The sequence below is a fragment of the Dama dama genome, chromosome 16 (assembly GCF_033118175.1).
Source record: "Dama dama isolate Ldn47 chromosome 16, ASM3311817v1, whole genome shotgun sequence".
NCBI lineage: Eukaryota > Metazoa > Chordata > Mammalia > Artiodactyla > Cervidae > Dama > Dama dama.
Genome location: NC_083696.1, coordinates 14,580,699 through 14,597,633, shown reverse-complemented (window position 1 = coordinate 14,597,633; position 16,935 = coordinate 14,580,699).

The following is a 16,935-nucleotide window of genomic DNA, read 5'->3' as shown; positions in this document are numbered from 1 at the left end:
GAAGCCAGGCAAGCTGCAGTCCATAGGGTTGCAAAGCATCGGACATGACTGGGTGACTGAACAACAGCAATGTCACTTTTTTATTGTTTCTGTGACAAATTGCTAAAACATAATGGCTTAAAATGCACAGATTTATTATCTCAGAGTTTTGGAGGGAAGAAGACTGAAATGAGCCCCACTAGGCTAAGTTCAAGGTAGAGATAAGAAAGCCTTCCTCAGTGATCAGTGCAAAGAAATATAGGAAAATAATAGAATGAGAAAGACTAGAGATCTTGTCAAGAAAATTAGAGATACCAAGGGAATATTTCATGCAAAGATGGGCTCAATAAAGGACAGAAATGGTATGGACCTACCAGAAGCAGAAGATATTAAGAAGAGGTGGCAAGAATACACAGAAGAACTGTACAAAAAAAGATCTTCACGACCCAGATAATCATGATGGTATGATCACTCATCTAGAGCCAGACATCCTGGAATGCAAAGTCAGGTGGGCCTTAGGAAGCACCACTACGAACAAAGCTAGTGGAGGTGATGGAATTCCAGTTGGGCTATTTCAAATCCTAAAAGATGATGCTGTGAAAGGGCTGCACTCAATATGCCAGCAAATTTGGAAAACTCAGCAGTGGCCACAGGACTGGAAAAGGTCAGTTTTCATTCCAATCCCAAAGAAAGACAATGCCAAAGAATGCTCAAACTACTGCACAATTGCACTCATATCACATGCTAGTAAAGTAATGGTCAAAATTCTCCAAGCCAGGCTTCAGCAATACGTGAACTTCCAGATGTTCAAGCTGATTTTAGACAAGGCAGAGGAACAAGAGATCAAATTGCCAACATCCGATGGATCATCAAAACAGCAAGAGAATTCCAGAGAAACATCTATTTCTGCTTTATTGACTATGCCAAAACCTTTGACTGTGTGGATCACAATAAACTGTGGAAAATTCTTCAAGAGATGGGAATATCAGACTACCTGACCTGCCTCTTGAGAAATCTGTATGCAGGTCGGGAGTCAATAGTTAGAACTGGACATGGAACAACAGACTGGTTCCAAATAGGAAAGGAGTCCGTCAAGGCTGTATATTGTCACCCTGCTTATTTAACTTATATGCAGAGTACATCATGAGAAACGCTGAACTGGATGAAGCACAAGTTGGAATCAAGATTGCTGGGAGAAATATCAATAACCTCAGATATGCAGATGACGCTACCCTTATGGCAGAAAGTGAAGAAGAACTAAAGAGCCTCTTGATGAAAGTGAAAGAGGAGAGTGAAAAAGTTGGCTTAAAGCTCAACATTCAGAAAACTAAGATCATGGCATCTGGCCCCATCACTTCATGGCAAATAGATGGGGAAACAGTGGTTGACTAATTTGGGGGGGGGGGGGGCCTCCAAAATCACTGCAGATAGTGATTGCAGCCATAAAATTAAAAGATGCTTACTCCTTGGAAGGAAAGTTATGACCAACCTAGACAGCATATTAAAAAGCAGAGACATTACTTTTTCAACAAAGGTCCATCTAGTCAAGGCTATGAGTTTTCTAGTAGTCATGTGTGGATGTGAGAGTTGGACTACAAAGACAGCTGAGCACAGAAGAATTGATGCTTTTGAACTGTGGTGTTGGAGAAGACACTTGAAAGTCCCTTGAACTCCAAGGAGATCCAACCAGTTCATCCTAAAGGAGATCAGTCCTGAGTGTTCATTGGAAGGACTGATGCTGAAGCTGAAACTCCAATATATGGGCCACCTGATGTGAAGAGCTAACTCATTTGAAAAGACCCTGATGCTGGGAAAGATTGAGGGCAGGAGGAGAAGGGGATGACAGAGGATGAGATGGTTGGATGGCATCACCGACTCAATGGACATGAGTTTGGGTAAACTCTGGGAGTTGGTGATGGACAGAGAAGACTGGCGTGCTGTAGTTCATGGGGTTGCAAAGAGTTGGACATGACTGAGCGACTGAACTGAACTGAACTGAACTGAAGATTGGTTTAATAATAAAAAACCAACAAATTGCATTTAACATAAAAATAATATCTATATTCTCAGTAGATGCAGAAAATTTTGATAACAAATTCAACACATTTATGACTGTAAAACCTCTCAGCAAATTAGGACTAGAAGATAAGTTTTTCAATCTGAAAATGACCATGTATAGAAACCTAATACATCATAATGAATTGTGAAAGATTAGACGCTTTCCCTCTTAAGGCTGAGAACAACGTAAGGATGTCATCACTATTTTCAAACTTATACTGAAAATCTTTTATAAATGTATAGCATAACTATAACAATAAATACAGCAGTAAATTTAACAAAATACATGGATGACGTCTACATTGAAATCTACCAAGAACTGCTGATAGAAATGAAAGAAGATAAAAAAAAAATCAAGAGATATATCATACTCCTTGGTTGGAAGAATCAATATAGTATTTCAGTTCTCTCAAAACTGATCTATTGATTGAACATAATCAATAAAAGTGTCACATTTTAATTTTATTCAACTCTAAGATTTATTTAAAAATGCAAAAATCTAGACCAGTCAGGACAATTTTGAAAAAGAACATATTGATATATGGTTGACTGATTTTCAACAAGGAAATTCAGTGGGGAGAGGATAATATTCTCAATAAATGGCACTGGAATAATTGGATAGCCACATTAAAAAGAATAAACTTTGATTCTTACCTCACACAACAATTAAAAATTAATCTGAGAACTCGTCTAGGAAAAACACATTAGAGAAAATGTTTTTAATCTTGGTATGGGTAAAAATTTCTTAGAGAGGATAGTAAAGAAGTGTTAAGCATTACAGAAAACATGGAAACTTATAGTTCATAAAAATCTTTTTGTTACAAGGCACCATTAATAAAATGAAAAATCATACCACACATTGGAGAAAACTTTTTTGTACAAACTACATCTGAAAAAGGACTTATGGGTAGGATATCTATCTATCTATCTATCTATCTATCTATCTATCTATCTACCTACCTACCTACCTATCTATCTATTGGCTTCCCTGGTGACTCAGATGGTAAAGAATCTGTCTGTAATGCAGGAGACCCAGGTTTGATCCCTCAGTTGAGAAGATCCTCTGCAGAAGGGAATGGCTACCCACTCCAGTATTCTTGCCTAGAGAATTCCATAGACAGAGGAGCCTGGTGAGCTACTTTCACAGGGTAGCAAAGAGCTGGACACTACTTAGTGACTAACACATACATACATACCATCTATCTATTATCTGTCTATTTATTTATCTATCTCACAACTCAGTAACAAGACAAATGGACCAAATTTTAAAAGTGCAAAAGCTTTTAACAGATTTTTACAAAATTAGATATGAGGATGACCAATAAGCATAAAACATTAACATCAATCATCCGAAATATGCAAATCAAAGCTTCAATAAGAGAACTCTACAAATCTATTAAAGTTAAAAAGACCAACAGTAGTAAGCGTTGGTGAGTTTTGGAGCAAATGGAAATTCTTTCATGGTTCTGGTGGAAATGTAAAATGATTAACTGATGTTGGAAAATTCTGTGGTAGCTTTTTACAAAGTTAAACATACATTTACTATACAACTCAGCAATTCCACTTTCAAAAGAAATGAAAGCATTATTTTTACTTCAGGCTTATAAATGAATGTTCATACCAGTTTTAGCCAGAAGACCTCAAAATTGGAAACTATACAGATGTTAATTGGTGAATGAATAAACAAATCATCATATATTCATATAATGGAACTCTACTTTGTAATAAAAAGAAACAAACCACTGATGGAAGCAAAATCATGCGTGAACCTCAAAAACATTATGCTGGGTAAAAGAAGCCTTCCACAAAAGAATATAAATTATATGATTCCATCCACCTTAAACTCTAGGGCTGGTAAAAAATAATGTATATCAGTGGGAAACAGATCAGGAGCTGCCTGGGGCCAGAAGCAGAACTAGGAACTGATGGCGACGGGGCAGAGGGGGACTTTATGGGTTGATGGAAGTGCATCTTTATCGTATGTGCATTTTGTCAAAACTCATTAAACTGCACAGTTAAAATGGATGCATCAGGAAAGAGAATAGGTCCCGAAGATTGGTACAAATTGAGTAGTCTGAGGCTGGAGAGAAGGGGGTTCTAAACACAGCTTAGCCGCTGCCACTGAGACCACCTCTGGGGCAGCCTAGGGAGATGGGGCTGAAGCACAGTTGGGTGAAAATGTACAAGGCTGGTCTTTGTGATTCCTGTGGAAAGATGAGCCACAGGGCATTGGTATCTATGACTTTCTCTGCTTGGGGAGGTGGGAGGAGCACATTAGGAATGGTCCAGAGTAAGGTAGACATGGCAGCTTAAGAGACGAACAGCATGGTAATCTCTAGAGAGGAGGCACGAGTAACCATCACGCTGTCACATGTGTGATAATGGGAGAAGCTGTGCAGATGTCTGAACCCAGACCTCAGAGGAGGCGAGAAGTGGGCAGCAGACCACAGGACACTGGACAGACTCAACAGACGACCTCCCAGATGGTCGGTGGGAATTTGAAGGGGACTGAGAGGTTAGGAGCAGAGCCAGAGAAATACTGATAGTAGTGTTTACACTTTACAATGTATTTACTATACAGAGTTATAACTCCTCGATGGGTGTGCTTTCGCCAACTCAGGATAGGGCAATAAAAGATTCCCTAAGAAAATCCTATAGATCGAGGAGCTGGGTGGGCTATAGTCCACGGGGCCGCAAAGTCAGACATGACTGAGCACATAAACTCATTACTCATTACGAACAGGAAAACAAGACTGAAGGGGGGTTGTTGGCTTTTGTCTGAAAACCATAAACTTTAAGGAGTTCAAAAACACTAGATGATCATTTAAATAATTGGTGCGCTAGCTGATTTTTAGATCAACACAACGGCTACTTAAGATTTACTGGGTCTCCCAAAGTGTGGGTCATATACTCTTCCGGTCCAGTCCTTAGTGAGTCAAGTTCAGACATTGAGAGTATGTACTAGAAACAGTGGTATCAATTGTCGGTAGACTTGTGTTTTAGAGCCCTTTTGCTTTCTTTTCCTTTCTTCCAGCAACCAATTTTGATATCAATTACAAGAAGAATCTAACTCAGAAAACTTGGCAATTAAAAGAAAAATTGGTCCTTTATCACATACGTATCCATAGTTTGAGAAGCATTTCCACAGAACAGAGTTTGAGAAAACACCACCCAAACAAGTCAAATCCAGTCCATGTTTTCTACAGCCTATGAGCTAAGAATGGTTTTTACATTTTAAAATGGTTTTTAAAAAATCAAAAAAGACTATTCCGTGACATGGGAAAATTATATGCAAATGATATTTCAGTGTCCATAAATAAGATTTTGCTGGGACACAGCCATGCTCATTTATTTACTTATGGTGGATTCCTGCTTTCCCACTATAGTAGCAGGGTGAATAGTTGCAATAAAGACCATCGGTTGCACAAAGCCTAAAATATTTACTATTGGCCCTTTCCAGAGAAAGTTTGCCCACCCCTGTCTAGAAATAGTTGCAACTCACAAGCCTCCATCCTGGTAATCCAGCTCTTTAGAAATCATCGAAACTAAAATCTTTTTTTACTGAAATTCTCCTTGTAGTCTCTGGGCTAATTCTGATCAATCTGCCCTCAGGTGGGCCATCTTATTGGGGTCTGCCACTGTCCTGCTCGTCATCTCCCCAGAACTGAACTGCCAGCACGTGGCTTGGCTCACCCTCATCTCCCGAGGGAAACCGCCTGCTGCCTTTGTTGTTCTGGGCATTCCCATTTGCGTTTTCACCAGGCCTGACCCTGCCCGGCTTGTAAAATCTGATGGGATCCCTGCCCAAGGAGGGATGGCTGAGGGCGGGTGGAAGTGCCACTCAAAACAGGTGGTAACATCTGAGCGAAGGGCAGGCGCGCTGAGATGGGCGGTACCTCCTGCCTGCACTGTGATTGCGGAGCTCCTGGGTTTCCTGAACGTTGAGCTCACACACAGCTTAAAACAACTCATTAGTGAGCCCTGGAGGGGTTGAGCAGTTCAGGTTTCTCCAGAGTCCAGTGTTTCTCCAGGAAGGAATCTGCAGAGGAAAGGGTGGGACTGGGGGTTAGCGACTCCTCTATGTGAGCAGGAACATTGCACTGGGCACCTTGGCAGGAGCTGAGCTGGATAAACAATATCATTATGCCTAAGCCACGTGAGGAGGAGTAAGTAGATGTCAGAGCTGGGCTTTGGAGTTTGGGCATTTGCCCAACCCCTGGATCGGCAGGGAGGCGGCTGAGATGCAGTGGAAAGAACACCGCTTGATGCCAGGAGGATACGGCACTTATTAGTCATTTGGGGTAATTCGCGTTGCCTCTTGGATCTTTGTGAAGTATGTCATTCATGGGACAATTGAGAGGATCACAATAAATAGAGCAAGTGAAGAGTTTCATCAGCTGCAAACCCCAATGCAAACGTGAAGGGTTATTACAAGACAACTTGTGAGAATCACACCTTTTAGTGCCCTGTATTGACCAGGGAGCAGGGAGTTGTGTATGTGTGTGTGTGTGTGTGTGTGTGTGTGTGTGTGTTTGTGCTCGGTCACTAAGTTGTGTCCAACTCTTTTCAACCCTGTGGACTGTAGCCTGCCAGGTTCCTCTGTCTGTGGGATTTTTCAGGCAAGAATACTGGAGTGGGTTGCCATTTCCTCCTCCAGGGCATCTTCTCGATCCAGAGATTGAACCTGCATCTCATATGTCTCCTGCATTGGCAGATGGATTCTTTACCACTGAGCCACCTGGGAACCCAACATTATGGTTAGGATTGGGCCAAAAACTTTTGGACTTTTATGAAAATCATCTTAGGTCTTTCATCAAGTTAGATAGTCAGATTGAAAGGGATGTTAAAGTCCTTTGGATATCCCATTCTACCCTTTCCCCAACTTCCTTTGATAGTCGGCTTCTTCTCTGCAACTTTCTTGCTAGATGGTTGGTCTGACTCTGCTACATCCACTGGAGAGCTCTCTCTTTAAAACAGCAGTATTCCTTGTAGGAGTCCCTCGGATCTACTCTATTCTCTCATATTTGGCAGTTCTCGTCTGCCTTGCTTTTAGGGTAAGCTCACTGGATAATCCATAGGGCAGGTAGTTGGCATCCTTAGCTTCTCCCAATATTTATGTTCCTCCTTGGAATAACTTACTATTTATTGTCATCTGAAATAAGTCTTAGGGAATCTTCCCCCTCTTCTAAGCTACTTTCTCTTGCGGCATCTCCCCTCCCACGTTTAAAAATGTGTCTCCTTTCAGTGTAAAGCTGACGTCTCTTCCTGGACTCTCATGAGGGCTAACTTGGTGGTACCGAAAGATGCTACTTGACGTCACTGACCAGCTGCCCCGTTATCCAGAAGGAGGTGTGGTGACCATCAGTTCCTGATGAGCTTCTGCTCTTTAACCAGGCAAGAAATTAGAGTTTCTGCCTTTGCCAAAACAAACATCTAGAAAGCCAAAAGCCTTCTCAGCCCTGAAGTCTTTTTCCTTCTGATATGGATTCTGCCCTTTTAGCAGTTGCTTTGGTAAGTTGCATAATGGTTTTTAGATATTTCAAATCATGTTGTGACTCTACTCTTCTGCCAAAATGTCTCTGAGATAACTACCAAGGAAAGACAAAAAGGGAAACCAAAGGGCTTCCCTGGTGGTCCAGCAGATAAGAATCTGCTTTGCAATGCAAGGGACATGGGTTTGATCTCTGGTTTGGGAAGATTCCACATGCTGCAGAGTAACTAAGCCTGTGAACCACAACTACTGTAGCCTAGTACTCTAGAATCCATGCTCCACTGCAATGAGAAACCCGTGCACCAGAACTAGAGAGTAGCCACCTGCTGCAACTAGAGAAAGCCTGAGCACAGTAACAAAGACCCAGCACAGCCTAAATAAATAAATAAATATAAATTAAAAGAAAAGAAACCTAGAGTTTAAATGAGCATCTATTTTACTTCAAGACCTGTTCTTAGCACTCAGCTTGCATCATCTGATTTAATTTTCATAACAACTGTTATATAGATAGGAAAACAAGGACTACACACACACACACACACACACACACACATAGGGTTTTTAGGAATGCACATTGTTATTGTTCAGCCACTTAGTCATTGCCAACTGTGACCCATGGACTGTAGCATGCCGGGTTTCCCTGTCCTTCACTATTTCCCTGAGTTTGCTCAAATTCATGTCCATCGAGTTGGTGATGCTATCTAACCATCTCATCCTCTGCCGCCCCCTTTTCATTTTGCCTTCAATGTTTCCCAGCTGCTGCCGCTAAGTCGCTTCAGTCATGTGCGACTCTGTGCAACCCCATAGACGGCAGCCCCAGCATTCAAGGTCTTTTCCAATGAGTTGGTTCTTTGCATCAGGTGGCCAAAGTATTGGAGTTTCAGCTTCAGCATCAGTCCTTCCAGTAAATATTCAGGGTTGATTTCCATTAGGATTGACTGGTTGGATCTCCCTATAGTCCAAGGGACTCTCAAGAGTCTTCTCCATCACCACAATTCAAAAGCATCAATTCTTTGGTGCTCAGTCTTCTTTATGGTCCAACTCTCACATCTGTACATGACTACTGGGAAAACAATAGCTTTGTTGGCAAAGAGATGTCTATGTTTTTTAATATGCTGTCTAGTCTTGTCATAGCTTTCCTTCTAAGGAGCAAGTGTCTTTTAATCTCATGGCTGCAGCCACTGTCCATAGTGATTTTAGGGACCAAGAAAATAAAATCTGTCTCTGCTTCCACTTTTTCCTCTTCTGTTTGCCATAAAGTGATGGGACCAGGTGCCATGATCTTAGTTTTTTTAATGTTGAATTTTAAGCCAGCTTTTTCACTTTACTCTTTCACCCTCATCAACAGCCTCTTTACTTCCTCTTCACTGTCATTAGAATTGTATTGCCTGCATATCTGAGGTTGTTGATATTTCTCTTGGCAATCTTGATTCCAGCTTGTGCTTCATCTAGCCCAGCATTTCACATGAGGTACTCTGCATATAAGTTAAATAAGCAAAGTGACAATATTCAGCCTTGGTGTACTCCTTTCCTAATTTTGAAACAGTCTGTTGCTCCATGTAAGGTACTAACAGTTGTTTCTTGACCTGCATAAAGGTTTTTCAGGAAAACAGGTGAGGTGATCTGATATTTCCATCTCTTGAAGAATTTTCCCCAGTTTGTTGTGATCCACACAATAATAGGCTTTCATGTAGTCAAGCATAGTCAATGAAGGAGCAGAAGTGTGTGCTTTTCTGGAATTCCCTTGTGTCCTCTGTGATCCAGTGAATGTTAGCAATTTGATCTCTGGTTCCTCTGCCTTTTCTAAACCCAGTTTGTACATCTGGAATTTATCAGTTCACATACTGCTGAAGCCTAGCTTGAAGGATTTTGAGTATAACCATACTAACATGTGATATGAGTGCAATTGTCCAGTAGTTTGCACATTCTTTGGCACTGCCCTTTTTTGGGATTGGAATGGGAACTAACCTTTTCCAGTCCTATGGCCTCTGCTGAGTTTTCCAAATTTGCTGACATATTGAGTGCAGTAGCTCAGTTGGTAGAGAATCTGTCTGCAATGCAGGAGACCCAGGTTCAGTTCCTGGGTTGGGAAGATCTCCTGGAGAAGGAAATGACAACCCACTCCCGGATTCTTGCCTGGGGAATCCCATGGACAGAGGAGCCTGGCAGGCTGTGGTCCATGAGGTCACAAGAGTCAGACACAACTTAGTGACTAAACCACCATTGAATGAAGCACTTTAACAGCATCATCTTTGAGGATTTGGAAATAGCTCAGCTGGAATTCCACCACATCTACTAGCTTTGTTTGTAGTAATGCTTCCTAAGACCCACTTGACTTCACACTCCAGGATGTCTGGCTCTAGGTGAGTGACCATACCATCATGGTTATCCCAGTCATTGAGACCTTTTTGTATGGTTCTTTAGTATTTTCTTGCCACCTCTTCCTAATCTCTTCTGTCTCTGTTAGGTCCTTACCATTTCTGTCATTTATTATGCCCATCTTTGCATGAAATGTTCCTTTGATATCTCCAACTTTTTTGAAGAGATCTCTAGTCTTTCCCATTCTATTGTTTTCCTCTACTTCTTCGCATTGTTCATTGAAGAAGGCTTTCTTATCTCTCCTTCCTATTCATGGATACAATAAAGCAGTATGTTAAGGAAAGCAAAGGAATGAAGAATACAGGATTTAGGGTGATGGTTATTATATATGAGGGAAGGAAGGGAAAGGAGTTGATCAAAGGACTTCGTAGCTAGATGAATATTATTGTCAAGGTTCTAGTTCAAGTTCTGAGAAGTGGTTTCATGAATACGTGTGATATTTAAAATAGCTAATTAGATAGTGAATGAAATAAAAGTGGGCCGTGCAAAGATCAGTGATCAAAATGTGTCATGAACCATTAGTTTCTATTTACCTGTGGTCCCCTAAGAACAAAACAAGTCTCCACAAGGCAGTTTGCCTGGCTTTGCATCTTTGGGCTTACTTCTCCTGTGCATAAAATCACATGAAGGTTTAGAGGCTCTCCTCCATTCTGTAGTCACACCAGTTGGACTATGTGACCTCCCAGGTAAGTAGGGGCAAAGAAGGATAAAAGAAACACTGGCTTTTAACTATCTCAGCCTGCAAATAACACATGTCACATTTGCTCATAGTTCATTGGTCAAAATCAGTCACATTACCCCAGAATAATTGCTGGAGAGACTGTGAATGTAGAGGAAGAAATGAATATTTAGAGAGTATGATCTGTCTCTGCCACATTTCAATTTTTTCCTCCTTGTTAGAATAAAGATGAACAATTCTGGATAAGATTATATTTTTATCTATCCTTCCTGTGAGCTTTCATAGACAAGATAGCCTCCCTGAAATGGTTTAAAGTCAGATATGTCTGTGTTTGGGTCTTAGCTCTCCTCTAATTGAATTTGGTGAACTTGGGCAAGTTACGTTCCTTCTCTGAGCCTGTTTTCTTATCTGTAAAGTGGGGATAAAATCTAAATGTTGTAGGATTAGTGTAAGGGTGAAATTGGCCAAGGCTGTAAGGAGTCCATTAACACATTGGAATTTGAGTAATTTACTAAATGGTAGTAATTATTACTGTGAAGAGCTGTTATGAGGTCATTGTTTCAGTTATCCAATTCTCAGTGTAGTTTTAGGGGTTGTCAACAAAATTTTCCCTAATCTTTGCATCAAAATAAGGCCACAAAGCCCTCTCTGTGTTGCTATCTTGAACAAATTCTGTCTGGAATGAGGACAGCATCTATGAATGCCAGATGTCTGGTACAAATGAAATAGCTATCTCTTTCTCTGACCTTAAGGTTGCTTAGGATTGGGAGCCTCAGAAAAGCAAGTAAATGTATTAGGTCAAGATGTGTCTTCAGAACTCATGGTATGTTTTCTGCAATGCTTTGTATTAGTCAGGATAAACTAGGTTATGCTGCCATAACAAACACTTCCCAAATCTCAATAGCTTAACCCCAGAGATGATTCTTGTTTATGAAAAGCACACATAAGATCCAGAAACTTTTCAGAGCCACTTCCATTCCACATAACAATTCACTAATCCATATGTAAGCAGCCTTCACTATGTGGTAGCTATACTATTTGGAAAATAAAACCTTTTCTGTTGACATGGCAGGGGCAAAGGTGCTGGATATTACTGAACTGGCAATTTCTCTGGCCAGGAATTGACACTTACCATTTCTATACACAGCTCATTGGCTAGAACTAATCAGATATCCCTTCCTAATTACAGGGGTGATGGGAAAGTAGAATCTGCCCATGTATCAAGGAGAAAAAGAAAGCTTGTTCTTTACCCAAAATCTACTATAAAATGACTGTCTTTCTTGCACAAGGGCACAAAAATGTTATATGTATACAGGGTGTACCACATATATCAAACTCTTTACTCTCTTTTTTTTTTTAACTTTTTATTTTGTATTGGTGTATAACCAATGAACAGTGTTCTGACAGTTTTAGGTGAACAATGAAGGGACTCATGTATACATTCAAACTCCTTACTCTTTAAAATCCTTTGAGTGTTTTGCTTCCATGGGTTTGTGCATGTTTTTCCATTAGCCCCAGAATACACTTCCCTTCCATTTCTACATTTTCAAATTCTACCTTTCTTTCAAGCTTCTTAATTGCCACCTCTTTATTCCTCACCTCAAAAATTCCACTTTTCAACTATTCTCCAACAGCATATTATGCTTCTCTTGAGATTCTCTGATCCATTTGCTTTCACTCTGATTTTTTGTTCAAACATTCAGATGAGCCAAAAACAGAGTACTGAAAAGGAACATGTGGAACTTGGAATTGCAATCAAAACCTTAAGTCTGGGGATCAGGAAATAGAATTGTGTTCTTTATATGGGTAAAATTCTGCCTGCCTTTTAGAGTCACAATTTGACTGGAAAGCGAAAAGAGAAATGAGCAGAGAAGCAAGTATAGCTCCGAGAAGAAGCTCTTCCCTGGACTTAATGATTGTATCACTTAGGTCAGTCAACTCATCTGGCTGATGTCTGCTCCATACCTAGGGCAGAGGACAGTAGGCAGCCAGCTGCTACTAGCCAGATGAGCCAAATAGTGAGACCCAACTCAGCACCAGGATAGCAGTTTCTGGCAGTTATGGAATTGCCTTTGCAAAGTGCTATTGCTTTGCCATCCAAATGAAACTTGGTTATTAATCATAGCAAGAGCAGGTATCTGAATAGTCTGCTAAAATTGGCAGTGTTCTTGGGTTTCTTACACTTTTGGAGTCAGATTCAGAATACCTACTGGTGATCTCTCAATACTTTCCCTAGGGACAGACACTATTCCCCAGCAGCAGTTCTGACAAAGTTTTCCCCATAGATTTGCACATGGGAAGCAGAGCCCTTCTGGTTCTATGCCCCAGTGGGATGCTCCCACGTGAAAAGCAGTGGTACAATGTATGCAAATCAAACCAAGTTTTCAAGACTAACGCATGAAGGAATAAGCACCCTCTTGAACTTCCCTGATGTTCTGGGCACTGTGCCAGTGTGTTCACACATTTTCTCTTACTTAATCTTTACAACAGCTCTGAGAGGTAAGGAGGCAACTATCAGTTCTATTTTAGAAAAGAGACTGAGGTTCGTAGAGCTGGCGCCCTTCTAGGTTCACACAGCTAGAAGGCACAGCAGCCAGACAGAGACGTGAACTCACTCTCACAGTTCTTGTGATCACAGCAGACCATCACAGTCCTGACCTCAGGTTGTCCTGTATTAGGCAGGTGGATACGGTCAGGCTGGACTTCAGTAACTAGGTCACACTCTGGGCAGCCTCTTCAGTTCTTCACTGATACCAGCAGGATGCCTGCCTCTTTCAGAAGATGACTTAGTGTCTGAGTAAAGGGCTTACAATGTTCTCTTTGACTTTAGCAACAACCTTCCCAGGGGTTAGATGCCCTGCGCTGTAGGAGAATACACATGTATTGTCTCAGTTAATCTGCACAAACACAGAGGCGGAAGTCAAACAGGAGGAAACTGTGGCTCAGAGCAGGTTAAGGGGAAGGTCCAAGGGCACACCCCTGTTTGGGGTGGTGCTGGGATTAGGACCATCCTCCTACCATCCAGGGGTCCTTCTTTGAGTGGCCACAGTCATAATGATAACAGCCAGAGCAGACGCTATGGACCAACAGCATGATGCTTGGATGAGCCTGTGCAGAGAGAGTCAGTTTCTCCCTTATCTCTTGGCTGTGATATGGGAATAATAATTCTAACATGTCAGGCTGTCTGTGAATAGGAACCAGAGAGAATGTCAATGAGAAAGTCTCTGGCCCAGCTCCTGGCACAGAGGAGATACCTGAATTAACTTGTGCTGAATATTAGCTGATCTTCCCCGATGATTTCTAGAAGGCTGGAAAGAGACTGTTCTGGGCTCTTTTCTATAAAGACTAACTCATCATCATATGGGATTCTGGGTTAGGGGAGGGGAGGAAAAAGTGAGGGGAGGAAGGATAGACAGGGAGTAGGTAAACCACTCAGGGATGCCCCTTGCTTCCACTTACTCCTTCTGGCTCTACTGGATTGCAGGGCAGCCGGGGAGGGAGAAGAGAATTCATTAATGACCTTAGAAGAATTTTGCCCTGTCCTGAGAGGGGCAGGCTGTGCCAGAGCCCTGGGAAGCAGAGCTGCGGGCTCTCTGGGTAATGGCTGTATTTAAGCATTATCTGGCTTTTCACAGCCAGCTGACTGATAAAAAGGATCTTGACAGTGAACCCACCCCAGCAGCGGGTAGTTAATGGCACTTTCGGCTGAGCTCATTTCTGGCTCGAGATGCAGAGGATCATAAACCAGAACTCTAACCTCAAGATGGATTCGATTTTCCAGATAGGGATGATGGTTTTTAAGCCTTGAGCAGTGTCGAAGCGTCCTGTTTCCAGGAGAAGTTCTGTCCTGGTTGGTGCTTCCCTGTTTGCCGGGCAGGCTACTTCACATAAACACTTTGATCCTCCTGGCAGCTCGGAAAGATAGATAAACTCCCCAGAGGTTATCACTCTCTTTCCTCCAGAAGGAAACTGAGGCTCCAAGAGGGTAAAGGGTGTGTCCGACCTTGCACCGCTGGTCCTGACCCTTGACTTTAAGACCCCCTGACTAGAATTCCTTTCCCTTATGATTTTGTTTTCAGAGTAGGATTCCAGGAGGTTTTCTCGCCTTTAATCAGTACCTTGAGGAAATTGAGGCTTTAGAAGAGATTAGGTTCCCTGCCCCAAATCACACAGCTAGTAAATGGCAAAGCCAGGATTAAAATCTGACTTCTGACTTCTGAATTGCCTTGCCAGTGTTTCTCAAAAAAAAAAAGGACTGATTTGTGGTTCATTCTTAGCCCATGGTTACATAGTTTTACACATGTTCATTTTTGTTTTAATGATGTTCTTCAAAATAATTTTACCCATTATACATTAAAAACTGCTTTAAATAATACTAATGATTCATTTGAAATGCAAGGGTTTTTTTTTTTTTTTAGTACATAAAATGAGCCATTCATTGCTTCAGTTTGAGAATCTTAGAGACCATATCCCATGTCTGAGGTTATTTTCTTTGGGTTCTATGAGGAGGTTTTTTTCCCACCATCTGAAGGAGTTTATACATATTACACAAGTTTCAGGAGCTCTGAACTGAGTCCGAGCATCCTTGTTGAGTTGTAGAAACATTTCCGCATTCTCTTCTTGAAGTATGTCAGTGATTATCACAATCGTTTTGAAGACAAGAAATTAGAAGAAAGGTTTATATTCGTACCCAAGGTCACACACCTAGGAACTAGCAAATTCTAGCTCCAATCTCTGACACCAGATCCATCCACAATGCCTCTTTAGGAAAAATCCAGTTTTTTAGCCAGAGAATGACTAAAAGTCTCCAACTTCTCCCTAAAAGGCACAGATTCAAAGAGGGAGGGACTGCAAATGAGGAAAGTTAAAATCTTCCTGTTGTCAAGTAGAGTCCTTATAGTAGGAGAATGAAGGGCTGTTGATCCCACTGGCTTTGGCCATTCACTTGTCCCAAAGCGGAATCATCTCCGTCTCCAGGCTTCGACACGGTGATGATTCCCAAATTCCACTGTGGTGTTTACAATTCTGCAGCCAAGCACTCGTCTTACTTCAGATTTGAGCAAAGAATTGCAAATGTTTGCATGCACTTCTTATCTGGACCGGTTCTCCCACGTCTCCTGCATGTGGTTTTCATATGGCTTTTATGAATGCCCGAAGTCTGTTCCAGCTTGTTCTAATGTTGCAGTGTTTTAACTGCCATAACACAGTGGTATCAACAGATAAATCAACTAGATATGCTGAAAAAATTGTGGGCAACAATCCTGTTCTCTTCACCCGGCCTAATTCATCCACGAGAAGAATCTGCCTGGGGAGTTGCAGGAAGAAGAGATATGTGCAGTACAGACCAGAGAAATAAGCCAGTTCAACGATTCTGTTATTCCTAAACTTCTGGACTGTTTTCACTTAAATCAATAGCAATTTTCTCCAGAGTTGCCCGTTCTCTGAACCTCATGATTCCTCCGAGCTGCTTCTCATATTCAGCTGTCTCTTCTTTCTCGCTCAGTGGTTTCATTTGCTTAATGGGACTTTCTGCTGTGAATCATAGTAGTTCAGGTTGCCGACTCATAATATTTTTGTATCACTAAGGACGTCCTTGTACAGACCTCAGATTCAGTCCTCTCACTTCCTGAAAGGAGAAGATTTCTGAGCAATTGTTAAGAGTACACAGTGCAAGGGGCTTCCTTCCCTGCCCTCCACAGCCCAGCATCCAAGGCTTTCCTCCCTGCCTCACTCTCAGCATCTTATGTAGAGTGGGATGTGGAGATTTGGGAAACATTAGCTGTTGGGAAGTAGGCTGCGTAATCCTTGGTCCCTGAAGTGATTTTTCAATAGGAAATCTGAATTCCTGCTCTATGTAAAATGGGTCTCAGATGCTGAGAAATGAGTATTTGAGAATAATTTATGATTTGCTTTCCATAAATCAGTGCTATTTTGCCTACAAATCATTTTGAGAACTGGATATGGCTTTATAAAAATATGAATCTGGGCAGAGAAGACTGATTGGGAATTGAGGGCTGTATGTTGATCCTTGGTCCTGTCACCAATTAGTTATGTGACTTTGGCAAGTTGCCCCAAGTTTCTGACTTTCACAGAGGGTTGTAAAATTATTAAATTACATCCTTCAGCAATTAATTCATTAGTTCAACAAACATTTATTGCCTGCCAACTCTCTGCCAGTAACCATGCTGGCCCCTTCCAACTCTTGCATGTTATGAGAACCTGATTCTGTCATTGGTTACATTCTTATAGGATGGGATTGAGAGAGGAACTGCCATTATTTAACATTTACTAGCAAGCAGAATATAATTATATTTACCCTTTGCACTAACGCTGCAAAGTGCTGGCTCCA